The sequence below is a fragment of the Lissotriton vulgaris genome, chromosome 11 (genome assembly GCF_964263255.1).
Source record: "Lissotriton vulgaris chromosome 11, aLisVul1.2, whole genome shotgun sequence".
Classification (NCBI taxonomy): Eukaryota; Metazoa; Chordata; class Amphibia; order Caudata; family Salamandridae; genus Lissotriton; species Lissotriton vulgaris.
Genome location: NC_141699.1, coordinates 339,580,804 through 339,593,092, shown reverse-complemented (window position 1 = coordinate 339,593,092; position 12,289 = coordinate 339,580,804). Strand labels below are relative to the sequence as shown.

At 41.8% G+C, this 12,289-nt stretch overlaps 1 protein-coding gene across 1 annotated transcript in view; it reads right to left on the bottom strand.

Moving 5' to 3' along the window:
- CCDC60 (coiled-coil domain containing 60) overlaps nt 1–12,289 on the bottom strand; it is a 652,013-nt gene that overhangs the window by 368,475 nt on the left and 271,249 nt on the right. The window lies entirely within an intron of this gene.

Genomic DNA, 12,289 nt, shown 5'->3' with positions numbered 1-12,289 from the left:
GTGGAGAATGTGGTCTAACGGCCAGAGCGGTCGACCTGGGTAACTGGGGTTGAGTCTGGGCAGGGACACTCAACATTCAGTGATTCTGGGCAAATCACTTAATCTCCCTGTGCCTAACAAAAATGTATGTGTTCGTCTGTAACGTAGCTGGTGCTCATATAAAGCGCTCTGATCTTTGGGTCTAGTCCGCGCTATAGAAAACAAAACAAAACATGTCCTTTGGGGTACATTGAAGCGTTTAAGGAATAATCGGTCAGATTGATGAATTATGGTTTTATATTTAGGGTCCTCACCTCTTTCTCTGGGTTGCTTAGAGAGGGTGTTCTCAAGGTCACATGACAAGAGCTGGGCATATAGCGCACATTCTGCAATTAATAGGGTACTGCAGCACTATTGTGTACCTCCTCCCTCTGATTTCGAGGATCTGCAAAGACCGGAGTATTGTTTGTTTTATGAGCTTTAATGTCAGCGGTGTACTTGCGATTTCCCTGCTCATTATACGATTCTTTTGTATTGTAATAATTCGTAGAGCGATGGGTATGAAGTTTAATGGGGTGATCGGAAGTCTTGCCAATTACACCATTACACTAGAGCTGGCCATAAAGCCATCAGGCCTGGGTATACATACTAAAGTAAATTAAGGGCACTCCTAGGAGTATCATTCAATAATTCGATACATTATTTAAATGGCTTTTTTCGGCGTTTTTATATAGCACGAACTTGCCCCGAATATATCAGTGCGCTTTACATGAGCACCAGTTGCGTTACAGATTAATTTTTGGTAGGTATGGTGAGATTACATGATTTGCCAGAATCACAGGACGTTGAGCGTCCCTGCCGAGACTCGAACCTGGTACCGCAGCTCTAGCCGTTAAGCCACATCCTTTCCCCTGAGTCTGAAACATGATTATATGGTGATAGAATTCATTGCTGATGAGTGAAAGACAATCAAATATTTAATCGAATTCTTGAATCATACCGAGAAGTGCCATTGATTTACTTTAGAATGATGTATAGAGGTCAAGGTGGATACTCCGGGATCCCATTTAGCTTGTAGTAAGAATCAACAGTAGTTTGCTTTCACCTGTGAGGCAAAATACTTGTTGATCACCATTTGTGATACTGCACATATCAGTTTACTTCAAAATATTTTCTGTATGGTGTTCTTAACTTTGCATATAAATGTAAATTATTACACTTATTCATTGTGTCCTGTCATTTATTCCTCGCATCATTTCTTTCATGCATCCTTCAAACTGAACAACGCATAGCAATATATTTTTAGAAAATGCAACATTTAAATCAATTTCATTGGAGTCACTGGATACCAAAATCAAAAGTATATCCTTACAATTATAGTAAAATAAATATAATTATTTTAAAGCATTTCCTCGATACCTGTAAACATTAAGCATAATAAAGTTACTTGGGGTACAACACTGCTTCTAGAGGCACACAACCTTGTACCTTGAAGGAGTTCCTTGTATCTGTTTCAGGGAAGGGGTAGCATAAATATCACTCCTCAGTTTCAAATCCACTTTCTAAATTCCACATCAGGAAAGTGCAATCCATAAAGCTGGATTCCATTCTTCAAATCCATATTCAATGAGGGGTAGCAAAAGTTAAACTTCATAATTGGCTCGAGTAAATTGTAAGCAGATGCTTTAAGTTAAGTTGCAAGACCTTTGTTAAACAGTGTTGAGTATCCAGAAAAAAAACACACATCGTCTGAGGTATAATACAGTCAGACAGCACAAAAAGCAGGCGTTTCACAGGGTATAACATTCCTGTACCCAAGCCAGCCTGATCTTCTAAATAAGAACACCCAGTTAGAAACTGTTTGGTCTTTCTGCAAAGAGCTCTAACAAACACGAAGGAGCTTTTGATTGCATTGTAAGACAAAGGTATCAATGGCAGCTGGCTATCAACAAGTCTTCACCGAGTTACAGCAGGTAGCGAGAGAGCCCATGCCACATTTTTCCTTCCACTTGATCTAAGAACACAGTAGGCTTTCTGCCACATATTTCGGGTCCAAGGGTAACCTGAGGTATAACCAAACAATTGCATGCTTTTGGGTTTGGAGGCCAGATTTTCCTGTACACATGGCCAAACGTACTAAGAAACTTCACCGTTGTTACCCCTAAGTGTGATAAAGGCATGAAGGGGAAGTCCCATCTTCCTAAATTGCTTATACAGTACGGTAATCTAAATATTTAAAAGTGGAACCGCGAGTATGTATGTATTATGGTACCATCACAGTTTGGCTTAAAATGTTTTGACCACTAGTGCCCCTCAAGAATCATGGCTGTTTTCGCAACGTAGCTAATAAGCATGTTATCTGAAACCAAGATATCAAATCTCTTAATGCCAAATCATGTGCATACATAAGTGGACTAGCTACAAGCTCCCCAGCCAGTGCTTAATTTGCAAAAATTCAAGTGCCAGGCCCCTCGTCAGGAGGACACTATAGTTATTCCGCCAACTGCCCCTTCCAGGACTGCCAATGACAATTCACACACAACTACTAACCATCACACTTCTAAAGTGAGACAATTCAGACTATCAGAGGCCCCAAAGATATAATGCTGAGGCACACGAAAAATCAGTCCAAATTTGTAAGGTAGGCAGTAACCATTACGGTAAACAGAGGAAGTCTATAAGTCAATCTTTTTTCTTCTGTATATCCTTTATTTCATTTCAGATTCCCATTACACAAGAAACACTGGCAGCCAGGTTTGTTTGTTTTCTGTGTAATGGGATTCTGAAATGAAATAAAGGATATATAGACTTATGGACTTCCTCTGTTTACCATAATGGTTTTTGCCTACCTTACAGATTTGGACTGATTTTTGGTGTGCCTCTGCATTTGTGCAAGGTGTTTGTGAAACTCGACGGGGATTTCATCTTCCATTGAGTTGCTTTGGTCTCCTGGAGGTGGAGGGAGCCTCAATGCTTCACGATGCCCCAAAGATATAAGAATGGCTTGGGCGGCAGGTATTAGTTGCTTATAATGTACAGTGAATTTATAAACCACCGTTGTTCTGCTCATCTCTAAATTACACAAACAGCGCCACTATGTGAGAGCTGTCACAATTGCCGGTGCCGAGCACCGGAAACCACTGGCTCACATCAAGCACTGTTCTCAGCCTTTGGTTGAAATACCGTGGAGGTAGTAACACATGTGGGAAGTACTCATAAATATGTTAAACAATACTGGTACAAGGACACAGCCCTGAGTGATACCAGTCTATGTATACTTAGGGATATCTCTGATAATATCCAAAGGAAATCCTAGTTTCAATAATAGCCTATGGGCACTATCAAATGTATTACCGAGATTCACAAAGGCAACATGCACATTGCCATGTCAACGATTACAACATATGTCCAAGAAATGGAATATAATATAAACATGAGCAATAGAATTATTAATTCGATAACATTCTTCAATCCATTGAATAACCTCATACGTTTCCATCTATTCTGCTAAGAATCAGCCTAGTAAAGACTTTGGCTACCTCACTTAATAAAGAGCGTAAACTAAACATTTCAGGTAGGTCATGGTTGCCTTTTTAATAATCTGGCATTGTGGTGGCTCCCCGCCAGATCTTTGGAAGTGTATCTACATACCTAAAACACCTTTAGAAGAAAGCTGTCCCAACAGTTAATATCATATTTTAGCATATGAAAAGGGAACATATCTGGAGTTGGGACTCTTCCTTCTTTTAAGCCCAAGATTAATTTCCTCACCAATGAAGAGCGGTTCATTGGGAAAAATACTATTTCTGTACTCAAACCATTTAGACTCAGCGCTGGGTTTGCCTTGTACATATCTGAGGGTACCCCATCTGGGCCTGGTGCCTTTCGTCCTGCTGTGCCCTCAATTGCTTTAGCAACTTCAGCTAAGTTAAACCTTACTGGCATAACAGGGGGTTCAAAGGCTGGGGCCACAAAAGGTTTCCAGCTCTAGATGACTTCCATACATTTTTTCAAAGTGGCTCAACCAATCCTCCTCTGCAATATTTACTTTTAAGACAGTATTTCGAGTACAGGAAAACAAGGGGGTATTAATAATAGGCCAAAACTTGGCACTATCTTTTAGGGTTGCTTTATCCATAAGCTAAGCCCATGCTTCGTGTTTAATTTCATTTATTAATGATTTTTAATTGCCTTTTGTACTGTGTTTTTACTTTGTATAACATATTTTTAACAATATTTTTAACGTTTTGTATATGTATAGCATACTTTTATGATTTTGAATAAAGTGGTTTGACTTGACTTGACTTGACTTGAACTTGACTTGAGACTCAGTGCTGCATATTCGTTCCCTTTGTTCCTGATAGGGTAAGAGGGATGGTTGTTTCCTGCATAGTAAGATCAACAGAGACACCACCTGCTATCTCATTGCACCCACACATTTGGGCAGACATACAGCAGTGAACTGCAGATGTGGGAGTGAACACACCTGCATGGGTGTTGGAACCATGGGGGCAGAGGGGATTTATCCCCAATAAATGTTGAAATGGGGGGAAAAAGAGCACACTATCCACCTATATTTTATGACGTCGAAAGTGAAGATTAAACAGTGGCAGACAGAGCATGACTCTCTGAAGACATGCTACACATGGCCCAAGTCTCTTGACACCCCTTGTGGAGGCGCAAAGAGCTCCTTGTTTTGTTAATTATTTCATTGCTGTCATTGAGGTGATGAGCCTCCCCTAACTTGGTACACTTGTCAAACCATGCGAGCCAGCAGAATAAAGGAAGCAGGAGATGCTTTTTAGGTTAATGTTACTGCTAGCTCTGCTGACTTGGGAAAAATACAGATTTCAAAATAGGCTTAGCGCCGCAATCACAGCAATTAAATAATTAGCAAAGAACAAAGAGGTCTACAAGCCCCCACAGCGATTCTACCTGGGTTACAGTTCTTCAGAGAGATGCTTGTGAAGTGCAGCATGATTTCAGACATGTATATCCCATCGCTGTGTTTGATCTTTCCTGTCTGCAGGAAGTTTCCACACAGAAAATCACACCTTTAAATCTTATGGCTACACACATTTATACATATGTGTATAGTGTCGGTTTGATTTAAGGTGTGATAAGTGTGTTTATTGAATTCCAAATACTAACACTAATTGAATAATTGAAAACAAAGAATTGAGCAAACTGAAGAGTAAAGGATGTGACCCTACAGTCTCTGCACTGCACAATAAGCAAGTCTGACTCATTTTTTCATTTCAATAAACTTTATTCGGAAACATGTAAATCATGTCCATAAAAGTACATACATACAAAACATGTTAAAAGAAAATATTCGTGACAATCGCAATCCGCTTAAAAATACAGTATGGTACATATAACAAATCGAGTAACACACTTAAAAAGATATAGAATAAATAAGATATTATAAAAAATTTTAATTTTAAAAAATCATGCTTTTCCTGTAGCTGATGGCCCTAAGTAGATAACTAGCCGTATAAAAACAGATGTCAGGGTGATGCACGTTAAAAAGTAATTTCATTGCCGCATTAACAGTTCTAGTTCCAAATTTAATAAATAAAGGTTTTAAAAAGAATTTGCGACATTCACTATACAGGTTACATATAAGTAGAAAGTGCTCTGTGCTTTGTTCTGAAATGTTGTCGCACCGACATGGACCTGAGGGGCGCATTTTAATCTCAGGGAATGCAACCAATAGGTGGACCGTACCCATCCTCAGCCTGGTGAGAACAAACCGGTGTTGCCCCTTGGTTACCTGGAGGAGGTAAGGATGTAGGCCCACAAATTCGTTCAGAAGGTTATAACGTATACAGGTGGAAAGTTTAAGATCATCCGTGGCTCGTCTTTCTGCACAATGATTTAGGAAAATTGATTTCAGACTCTCTTTAGAGAGATCCGAAGCAGAACAGTGATCTAATGTAACGTTAAACCCGAACACATTAGAGAAGGATTCAATTATGTATTTAATCCATGGGATTTTGAGAAAATAGTCTAGACGTAGACAATCCTCAATGATGGCCCTATTAAATGAGGTTTCGTCTTTCATCCAGACCGAACGCCACAACATCAGAGGTCTCAGAAATAATAAATCGTTTAGATGACATAGTCCTAGTTCTTTATGGACCAAACTATTAGCAGTAGAGGTCGGGAGACACAATAATTTTTTCAGAAATGCATTCTCTTCTACCTGTAAAGATTCTGCCCTGGAAACCCCCCATACCCCAGCTCCGTAGAGGGCAGCAGAGAGACACCTAGCTTCAAAAATTTTAAGCATTGCTTTAGGTCTTCTACTACCTAATTTACTTGCAAAAGCAAATATTCCATTGGCACTCCTGATCATTTTGTCGCGCACCACCTTGTGCTCGACATCCCAGCGGCCATTTTTGGAGAAATTAACCCCCAGGTAGCAAAAATTATCCACACACTGCACCACTTGGCCATCAATGAGATACCTATAGGGCTTTTTAGTTTTGACTTTACTAGCTCCACACTCCATCACATACGTCTTACTCTTATTAATGACCAGCTTTCTTCTTTCAATAAAGGCCACAAATTTATCCATCAAAAGCTGTAGACCCCGAGGGGTCCTAGAGAGCAACACAGCGTCGTCCGCATAGAGTAACACGGGGATGGTACTTGTGTTTACTCTAGGGGCGTCAGCTGGTGCCTTCTTTAAGATCGAGTCTATTTCATTAATAAACAGAGTGAAAAGCAAGGGTGCCAAAACACACCCTTGTCTAATACCTCTCCTGACCCTGAATTTGTCTGTGCATTCGCCCGACGGCCCATAACGGACACTCGAGCAAAGCCTCTCGTATAAACGGGCCAGAAAATATATAATTTCCCTAGGTGCTCCCATTTCTAGCAAGGTAGTCCATAGTATGGCGTGATCCACCAGGTCAAAAGCGCTGCTCAAATCAGCGAAACAGAGGTAGAGTGAGCCATTTTTTGCTCGGGTATATTTCCCTATCAGGAGTTCCAGGTTTAAGCATTGTTCAATGCAACCTCTTCCTTTCCTGAACCCGTATTGGCAGTCTGTCATTATCTGATTAGACTCTGCCCACTCTTCTAATCGGACGAGGAGTACACGGCTCATAATCTTGACGGATGAATCCAGCAATGAAATTGGCCGGTAATTTTTAGCGTTTCCTCGATCCCCTTTCTTATGGATCGGAACTATTATGGATTCAGACCAGGTGCACGGAAAAGTATAGCGAACAGCAGCGTTAAAAACTTTGACCAGTACTGGCCCCCAAGTCTCAGGTGCAAATTTGTACATATCAACTGGGACACCATCGGGTCCCTGGGCCTTACCACCCTTACTAGCCCTGATACTGCTTAGGACCTCCTGTAAGGTGATATCTAGGTTAAGTACTGGCCAAGAGCAACTTATCGGCAACGTTACCATATTAGAATTAAAAATACCAGAAAAGTGCTGTACCCATGAATCCTTACCCACGTTTGAGGTTAACACGGGAAGTTTATCATCTTTTAAAAGGGGGCTATTTACTACTGCCCAAAAAAGAGTACAATTGTTCGATGCAGCCGCTAGATCCAGTCGCTCCCAAGCTTCCTCACGTAATTCAGCTTTCCTTTGCTTAAGAGCTAAATTATAGTCGGATCTAAGCTTAGCTACAACTGTTTTGTCTCTGGGTTTAATGGATAATGCATTTTTTAGTGTCTTCAGTGCCACAGTGCATGCGTTATTAAACCATCCCCTTGCTTTGTTATTAGGGTTTCCAGCCGACCTAGTAAACTTACCACTAATAAAAACATTGATTTTCGTAAAATGAAGGATACAGGCCTCCAGGTTTGGTTTCTCATCAATAATTGACGTGATATCATTTGAGCAGCATGAGATAATGCAATTAGATGTTACTTCTGCTTTATCCCCTGCCCACCTTATTCTAAAACCATTTGGTCTATGTACCTCAATGTTTATAATAGGGCTACTATCTGGAATTGTACAAACTTTCCAAAACCTGGTTTCAATAACAAGACAGTTGTGGTCACTGACCAAGTAGTCAACAACCTTGACATCAGAACTAAAATGAGCTAGTTCGGAAGACATGCAAATAAAATCAATTACAGTGTTTGCCCCTCTCCCCACAAAGGTTGGCAAACTATCACCCTTCCCATCCTGCTCAATCTCTATGATCTCCAAGTCATAGTCTAATAGGAAGGAGTTCAGAGTTTCTCCATATGTATTGTGTTGGAAATGTGTAGCTGGCTCTCCAACACGGTTCAAAGTGCCACACAACTTTTGGTTAGAGAGAGGACAAATAGAAATGTTAAAATCTCCAACATATATGAACTCAAAAACTGTATTAGAAGCTTTCATCAATTGTTTGATTGCGATGTCTAATTCTATAATGACCGTGTATCTGCTAGCATCAAAAACATTATTATACATATTAATCAACAGAATGTTTTTGTCTGCCTCATCAACTAACCACAGCAGTTGGGAATTGTTGCCCACGGTGATATGCTCCTTCACCCTGATTCGCATTTTCACCGAGATCAGGATTAGCAAACCACCTTTGGCCCTCCCTGAGGTAGTTGCCGTTGCTGGTAACTCGTATGCTACAAAACCATCCAGGCCTTCAAAATTTAAGCACCAGGTCTCTTGTAAACATAAGATATCAAATGTTCTAATAAGTTCTAACCACCCTAGTACTTCTAATTTAGAGACTAGGCCTGCAATATTCCAACTGGCAATAATGCAAGTTGTTGATAACCCCTCTGAGGTAATGCATGATGTACCCTCATACTTAGGCTGTATACTACCAGTAGTGTTTGGGGACTGATGTAAATCTAATCCTGCACCCACTTCAGCAAGCTCATGTCTGACCTCTTGTCAATCGCAGTTATTAAGACCAGACAAGGCATCAAATCTATTGTGTAGTAGCATGCTTGATACTAGGGGGGGATGCCCAGCGATTATGCATATTCAAGTTGTTATCCCATCCTAGTGCTGGCGTTTTTGGTAGAGTTACATTTTGCTGTTCCCCATAAAAGAATTTTAGTGTTAGGGGTACCACCGTACCTCGTCTACGCTGGGGTGGGAGAATATGTGTTAGAACATTAGGAAGTACATCGGGGTGGGCAAATGTTACCGCCACACAGTCCCCTTTAAATCTTTTGGGGCGATTCCCTATCCAGGGAACACGTTTAGCTGCTTTGATATCATGCGCCAGTTGCTGTGACCCACCAGGCGCTAACCTCATATTACCAGAGAGCCAGTGGAGGGCCTTACTACACAGAGAGCTGGATGACTCGGTAATACCGTCATCCAGCAAGGGTACATTAGCTAACACCAGAACGACAGGTGAAGCTTCCTCAATAAACTGCAGTGGGTCTGTTCCGTGGACTTGTGCTTGGGGTAGGTTTTCTATCAACGGACGCCCTTCTACAGTTGCTATATTGTGATTAACTTTCGGGGCCGGCATAAGGACTAAATTAGTCGGCACATCAGGTGGCCCTTCCCCGGCTTGATTAACCCTTTCGGGGGTACCTCTTGTTATAAGTAAAGTGTTAAGGCTACCTATTTCCTCCGTCAACTTTGTTTGCACACCTCCAAGTCTTTTCACTTCCGCCTGTAATTTATCTATTTTAGAGATCAGAGGTTTTACAATGTCAAAAAGTTTACCCTCTACAACCTCAAGCAGTTTAGTGAACATTTCATCATCTCCTCTGCTTCTTAAAGTCCCTTCCCCTACTGCCTTTTGTGGAGCTCTCGAGGAGCCTGGGGATAATGTTCTTTTCCTTTTTACTCTTGGCCTATGAACGCCCTGTTTACGCTGATTCTTCACACAGGCGCGCACAGGCCGTGGTGTATGCTCAATCAGTGGTAGATCATCCTCCACAGGACCAGATACAGTTTCTGAGTCTGAGTCATTAACATTATCAGAGTCTACATCCAGAGTAACAGGAGATGCTAGCATAATCAATGGCTGGCTATCAGTCTCAATCACAGGTGATACGTTTGGTGAGACCCTGTTTTCCACCAACACGAAGGGGCTATCCTCAGCTGACAGAGGTAAAGTAGGGCTTAACCTGCGCAAATCTGGTGACTGGCTTAGCCCAAGTGATTCCCTCCTTTGTTCATTTATTTTCTTTACTGTTTGCACAACATAATTGTCCATGGTATTTGCGGGCAGAGCAGCAGTTTTCTTTTTAGTCGCCATTTATATATCACACGGTTCACAAACAACACAGCAACAGAGTCTTACTTGTAGACAAGTCTCTGATGGACCAGGGGGTGGGGCCCTGCCCCTGCCGCCTCCTGCCGATGAGGGCCGTAGAGGGCCCGCCCTTTGCCCGGGCTTAGCTCCGGGCGTCCCGCTCGCGTACCAACACCCTGGATTTGTAAGCCAGAAAGTATTATTTTAGCCTTTTCCTGCTTAAAGAACCCATCACGCTAATGTAAGATAATTGGGAAATGAATTTCCCCAATTCTTTCTCTAAGCTTCCAACTTTAGTTCTTTTATGTGTTATCATGTATGAGTTTTGGGAAGCTTAGCGCAAGGGTTTGAACCATAGTTACTTGCAAACATTTTCCCAGGGGCCAACAAGTTCAGCCTGTGGCGCGACAGAGGGTCGTATGGATGCCAGCAGGGTGATGTCAGTGTAAGGGGGGGAGGGAACTGAGGTGGGTGTAGGAGAAGTGAAGCATATACATGTCTAGTGGCTGAACTGCACAATGTGAAACCAGAAACCATGAGATTTATCCTAGCTCCACCCACTTTACCAAATTGAGTGAACCTGGGCAAGTGTTTTATTTCACTTTCCCTCTTTTTCCTTCATTATCACATGTAAGAGGACTTCAAAATACATGATTGGAGAATGTGCACTATATCGAATTTTCTCTTGTGTTTGATTTAATAAACTATAATGTTGTTCCTGTATAGTAGGGGCCCAGGCCGCCCAAGGCATGCACCTAACAACTGACTTGCATCTTAGTTTACTATTGGTATTGTTGCCGGGTGGGGAAGAATTAATGTTTACAAATTCATCTTTGAAAATTATCACTTTTAAAAAAAAACATCTTAATGCACTGATATAATCTGATGTACTAAGGTGAAATTTCTGCATGTTAATGAAATACACTGAATTTGAAGAGACTCTATCATAACTTCACACTTTTGGTGCAAGACATTTTTCAAGTTGAGGTGTTCCTAAAGTTTTAGCAGTACAGGATACCCTAGTTACTTCCTTTCTTTGATTTAAATTAACCTTTCAATAAAGGTTTGCCTCTTTAATAACATTTTTAATGTTAATTTGGAGTCGAATAAACAGAAACCCAATGCTACTGTTGACCAGGTTGAGGTGTGTGGAGGTCAAGAGGGCCGTGGCAAAGGTTGACACTGGAATAGGCTGGCAGTTAGATCGGGATCTGCTCTTCCATAAGAAGCACTTTTTTACACTGGTGACGCAAGTGCGTAGGATGTAAGAAGAACCAGGAGGCACGGTCCCTTGTTCAACGTAGTACGTACCTATGGTGAACACTGACATTACTTTACTTTTTCCACTGTTTCGTGTCACTCCTTGATTTACAAACTAAGCTTTCTAGGAGTATTTCTGAAAAGGTGCAGATATTTACAAAACGCCAAAGTATCGGCCATGAATGTGCAGAAGCATAAGTGAGGGCGCAAGTCCTAGAAACAACAGTAGGTGGCAACCTATTCCTTCAGGTAAGCCCACTACAATCAGGCTAAGCTTCCATTTTATAGTTGCCAAATATTAATGCGTGACCGGGATTTCCTTGCACTGCACCCATTAGTCGCATGCGTCGATCGATAAGCCAGCAACAAGCGCACTATTACGCATCATTAACCAGCAAGGTCTTAATTAAAAAAACACTCTCGACAGACGCCCGAATGCATAGGCGAGCGGGTGCAAAACGTTAAACCTTGGTAAAAGAAGAACCGAGTTCTTCTATTACAACATCGACTGTTAGGAGTGCACTGCTACTCTCAACTTACAGGAAACATTGAGGTAGGGGTGTGTGTGTGTGTGTGTGTGGGGGGGGGGGGGGGGGGGGGGGGTTAGAAGAGTGAATCACTCCCTGTGGTGCCCTTTCGGGCAGAAGAGAGGTAAACGGCCATCTTTGTTCATTGTGGCCGTGGAAAGGGTCAGAGGGGCATAGTGTGCAAGGCGCACTTGCAAATGTCGAATCCAGAGGTCACCTGGAATCCATAACAAGGGGGCACAGGATGCTCACTGACGTCTCCTGCCAGAGTCCACTTAGGGTACAGCAGAGTGAAACTGGGTGGTCTCACTGAGCCAC